The sequence below is a fragment of the Pleurodeles waltl genome, chromosome 1_2 (genome assembly GCF_031143425.1).
Source record: "Pleurodeles waltl isolate 20211129_DDA chromosome 1_2, aPleWal1.hap1.20221129, whole genome shotgun sequence".
Taxonomy (NCBI): Eukaryota; Metazoa; Chordata; class Amphibia; order Caudata; family Salamandridae; genus Pleurodeles; species Pleurodeles waltl.
The window spans coordinates 388,563,849-388,569,848 of record NC_090437.1 but is presented as its reverse complement, the minus strand read 5'-3'; positions in this window follow the sequence as shown (position 1 = coordinate 388,569,848).

The window sequence follows — 6,000 nt, the reverse complement described above, 5'->3', positions numbered from 1 at the left end:
ATTCAAATCAATCGTCCCCACTCTCATATGCCCCACTATAATCTAAAACAATCTGTCCCACTTGAATCTGCCCAACTCAAATTTGCCCCACTTTAATCCAAAACAATCTGCCCCACTTCCATCTGCCCCACTCCAATCCAAAACAATCTGTCCCACTTGAATCTGACACATTCCAATCTGTCCCACTCAAATCCAATTCACCTCATCCCAATCCAGTCAACCCACTCTATCCCAATTCCTCCCACTCAAATCCACCATACTCCCATCCAATCTACCTCACACCCGTCCAATTAACCCACACCAACTCAATCCACCCCACTCCAATCCACCCTAATACAATCTGTCCACTAAAATCCAAAACAATCTGCCCCAATCCATTCTGCCTTTCTCAAATCCAAAACACTCTGCCCCATCCAATCTACCCCCACTCCATTCCAAGACACTTTGCCTCACTTCAATCCAAAACAGCCTTCCCCACTCCAATTCATTTAAATTGGCCACACTCCAATCTGCCCCACTCCACCCTGTCACACTCAAATCCCAAACACCACACTCCAATTCAAAACAACCTGCCCAAATCCACTACAGTCCACCTCACCTCACCCCACCCCGATCCAATCCACCCCACTCAATCCCAGTTCACCCCACTCCAATCCACCCCACTTCAGTCCAGTCAACCCCCACACCAGTCCAGTCCACTCCAATCTACCCCACTCCAATCTAATACACCTCACCCCAAATAAATCCATCCACAACAATAGAATCCTCCTTACTCCAGTCCAATCAACCCCACCCTGTCGCGTAGGCTCTCATTATTCTAATGAGACTACTGGAATTTGAGCAGCAGAATCACCCGCGTGTGGAAGACTAAGGGGGTTATTACAACTTTGGAGGAGGTGTTAATCCGTCCCAAAAGTGACGGTAAAGTGACGGATATACCACCAGCCGTATTACGAGTTCCATAGGATATATTGGACTCGTAATACGGCTGGTGGTATATCCGTCACTTTACCGTCACTTTTGGGATGGATTAACACCTCCTCCAAAGTTGTAATAACCCCCTAACTCTAATCCACTGCGGGTGACACCTGTCGCTCCAATCCGGGTTTTGCTTCGGCTAACTAGCAGTGCCTCATCTCTAGCCAAGGATAGGGATGACTGGGCAGACGAGCGCATGACATACTTGGCTTTTCAGGGAAGTCGTGGTCACTCAGGTCTCATCCGTTTCGCTCATTAACAATGTGGTCTCATATATAAATGACAAAGAGAGGCAGTATTTGTTTCAATAATTAATTTAATAAAACAACTGCATCTTAGATAGCAAAGCATGAACTGCAATAACCAGGATGACACAGCATGACAGTATTAAAATGGTGACGAGAAGAGTGAAGCATAAAAACAATGCTATCATATTGTCACTATAATCAGTGGACTAATTCCTACCTAGGCTATGATAGAGCACAGCATGTTAAGCTCTAATTCTGCCCTTCAGGTTCCACTGGGAAGACATCAACCCCCATACCTGAGCAAAGGCCTGCAATCTGCGTTAGCATCTGTAGCAAAGCATTCAGCAATCAGCATACAGTTGTGGTTAACTGGCTGGAATCTCCCTCTAACGTGTAAGGCACAAGGAAGTGTTTTTTATAATAACACAGCTGATGTTCTGAGAAAATGTCTGTATGTAAGGATGTGTGTTTTATGCGAATGTTGGATACTAAACTTCTACAACATTCCCAATGTACCGTGCTGTAGCCTTGGAAGAAGCACAGTGTGATCAAGAATGTCATGTTTGAGAACAGAGTGCTGGTCTAGGCAAAAACAGTTAGATAAATAGAAAATAAAACAAGACAGTAAAAATTGTAACAATAATAAGATGAAGCTGAATAAAATATATCTAGGTTAAGGTTAAGGTGCACAGCGACCTAGTGTGTAATGGCTACACAACAACCCCACTCCAGTCCACCCCACTCCAGTCCATCCCAACCCACTCCAGTCCAGCCCACCCCAGTCATACACACCCTACTCCTATCAACCTTACCCTACTCTAGTTCAACATACCCTACTCCAATCCAACCCACCCCATCCCAGTCCATCCCACACCACTCCAGTCCATCCCACAGTACTCCAATCCAGTCCACCTCACTCCAGTCCAATCCACCCACACAACTCCAGTCAATCCCACTCCAATACAAGCCACATTAATCCACCCTACTCCAGTCCAATTCACCCCACTCCAAACTAGGGCTGGGCAGAGCTCACAGAGTTTCCGCAGAGTCACTGAAAAACTCCATGGAATTCCATAGTGTTCTGCATGCTGGTGGAGAAGTACTCAGCTAGCCCTTTCAGCGAGCGTGCATCTCTCATGAAGGGGTTTCCTCCACATAGAAAGATAATTTTTACTCAAACGAGTCAGACCTTTTCTGTGCTATTTTGCATTTCTCAATATTTTCTCATGCACAATGTTGTTGAGCGTGCACAAACGTGTTGTGTTGTGGGGGGGTTCTAATAAAATATACCAGTCCAGAGACATCTTTGGAGTTTGTCACCATGTCTGACGCTTTTCCCCCAAAGCGTTTCCTGGTTCCCTGACAGACGGGCCGTTCCACAAGGGTGGTGCTAAAGGAATTTCTTCACTCTCTTTTTGTTTCTTTCCGAAAAACAGAACTCACAAGGTGGGTGCAGTGTTAAAACGTAAAAAGATTGTATCGCTGAAACGTAGACAATTGCTTCCTACTGTGTGGAGTACAGTTTACATTTCTATGCAGGACCACCTTGTCTGCTTGGTGTGGGGGTAGAGCCTCTTTCATTCAATTCATATAAATTATCGATTAAATCTTCTTTTAGCTTTTGATAGTTTGAGCAGGAACTTGTTAGTGCACCCAGTAGTCACAGTTTATTACTAGGGTGCAGCTTTCAATTTTCAAGAAAGATTGTTTATGCTCCTATGATATCAGCTTTTTGTGACATCATTAGAGGTGCCAATACTGCCCCTTATGATTTTGTTGAAAATCAAACAACTGTTTTATACCGATGTATTGTATTGTAATTGCATTTCTACAGCACTTACTTTTCATGATGAGACGCTGCAGCTCTTCACAACAGTTTCAAATTGATTTTTTAGCACTGTTCTTCCTTTTAGACATCACATAATGTGAAAACAAATCCAGTTTTCTGTCACCCGCAAGCTGTGCAAGATGAACCATGGATACTGCTGCACCAGCACAAGCGAAATAAGAGTCTTCTACTTTTAGTAATAAGTCCTTTGAAACCTTAGTGTTGCAGTGCAGCTAAAAATGTTCACATGCACCGTAATAAACGTTCACATGGGCAAAACATAGGGCAAGGCCCTTCTACTGCGATTCATCTGATAATTAGTAATCCCATCAGCTTGCTTCACTCGGGTGAAATGTGTTTTTTTGTTTTGCTATGGTGAGGTATGAAACTAAAGCATATCCGGCAATATTAAAAGGGCTGCATTAATAATAAACCTGGAAATTCAGGCCGCATTTTTTAGCTTGTAAAAAAGACAAAGATAAGCAGGTGGGAGCGACGTCAAGGATGGTTACCCAGCCAAAGTCGCAGGAGTTGCCGTCTGTAATGATGTAACATGGCTCCATGCCAGAACACTGGGCATGGAACCAGCTTGTTCTGAGGTTCTGTCATGCAGGGTTCTCTGCATGACAGTTGATATGCTGGCTGTTGGTTGAGGCTGTAATAAATACCTCCTACCATATATCTTCATCTGGTGTGGATTCACTTTATTACACTGGCGACGCTTGGGCGGAGAAAGGAACATAGAGGAAGGGACAGCCTCAACAACAACAAAGAAGGAAGAGCTTGGATTATTTAAGAGAAAAACGGAGATAACTTACAGAGACGTGCTGGGAGAGGATCGAGCGTCTTGCAGCATGTTCTAGCGGAGAAAAGTGTGAAATTGCGGTTGTAGGGGCTTTGTGGAAAGCTGTTTGAGCATTTACTGAGGATCAAAGTGGTCTCTGTATGCTTCACGACGTCAGAAGGTCAGTGAGCAATTGGAAAAGGACTGAAAGCTGTGGGAATTGTTGGCGGCCATCTTGAGTGTGGTGGAAGGAGAAAAACAAGCCAGATTGACTGAAGAAAATAAACTGGATGTTTGGTTGCGGCCATTTTGAGTGAGGAAAACGATCCGAGATTGCTCAAAGAGAAAGCAAGCCCAACTGCCTGAACAAAACGGACCAAATGTTTCGTGGCGGCCATCTTAGATGAGGAAGAAGGAATTTTGTATTTTTTAAAAAAATTATTTTTTACAGCGCAATTGTTGGAGGACATCGAAGAAGAACATCGACGGTCTATTGGAAGTTGAAACTTAGACGGAGACTGGATAAGGTTCACTATATTGGTTTGTGGTCACGGGAATATACATTTCTTTGGAAACTTTATTGCACTTGTGGAATACAAGTATTGGGCGTTGTAAAATGAATTAAACTGAAAAGGTCGTCTCTGCGGTGACAAACACACCTGAAGACCCGTGTTTGATATAGCGGCATCGTGCTGGGACATACAGTGACTGGCACACCTTTTAGACTTTAAGTACTTTTAGTAACTAGTAGGGTTTGGAATATATTGTGGGGAAGAAGTGTTTTACACCTCTTGTGAGTATGCAGAATGTTACGGCGCCGCCGTTTTTCTTGTCAGATCCAGGAGAACCGGTTATTAAGTGGAAGAAATGGAAAAAGATTTTTGAGAATTATGCCAGGGTGAGTGGTACGAATTTGAGTGGTGAAAGGAAGCAGGCACTTTTGTTACATTGTTTAGGGGGTGAAGGACAGGAGGTGTTGGAAAATCTACCTCCATTGTCGCAAGCTGATCAGAGGGGGTTGAATGAATATGAAATATGTGCAAGACAACTAGATTTACATTACTTGCCAAAGATTAGTACTATTATGGAAAGGTACCATTTTGGTTTGCGGGAGCAAGGGAAAGAGGAGAGTGTTGAAGAATATATTACGGCTTTACGGAAGTTGGCTTCAAGTTGTAAATTTGGGGCGTTGGTAGAAGAATGGATTAGAGATCAGTTTGTGCAGTGGTGTTGCAGTGATAAAGTGAGGGAAGAACTCTGGCTAAAGGACGAGCCATCATTGGATGAGGTTGTTAGTATTGCAAAAAGGGTAGAGCATATGTTAAAGTGTGTTGGAGAACTAAGTAAAGCACATAAAGAAGACAAGGTCAGTGTAAAAGCACAAGAAGTGGAGTGTCAAGTCATACAAAAAGATGAGAAGGAAAAAAAGTATGAGGGTGTCCGTGAGAAAGGTGATGTAATAGAAAATAGCGCAGGAAAGACACAGGGGAATAGAAGGTTTGCAACACCTTTTCAAGGAAATTGCTACAGATGTGGAAGATTTGGACACATGGCTAATGCAAGTGAGTGTCCTGCTAATAGGATTACTTGTAATGTTTGCGGAAAAAGAGGACATTTTGGAAAAAATTGTAGGATGAGGAATAGGAGAGATTCTAGATCAGAAATAAAGGAAGTCAGTTTTCAAGTTAGTGAGAGTGAGGTGGAACATCCCTCTGAGTGGGTTTTGGTGGGGAATGTTAGAGTCAAAATGAAATTTGATTCGTGCTCTCACATCACGTTTCTCTCAAAGGATTTTTTTATGAAGAATTTTCAAGGAAGGAAGAAACTGTTCAAACCTAATATTAAACCTACGGGTTATGGTGGGTTGCCAATTAAGTTATTAGGTTATTTTGATGACTGCATTGAGTACAATGGTAGGTTCACTGATGCTAGGATTTATGTTGCTGAGAGGGGTGATAATTTGTTGAGCTGGAGTCATCAAGCACGCTTGGGTGTCATTCTCAATCCTAATGCACATCCATCTGTTCAGGTACAATCTATTGAGGGTGACGAAAACAAGTTTGTGAGAGCTTTTGGTGAATTGTTCAGTGACACCTTGGGGTGTTTAAAGGGGTACAATCACCATATTAAGTTGAAACAGGGCGCAGTACCAGTTGTGGCAA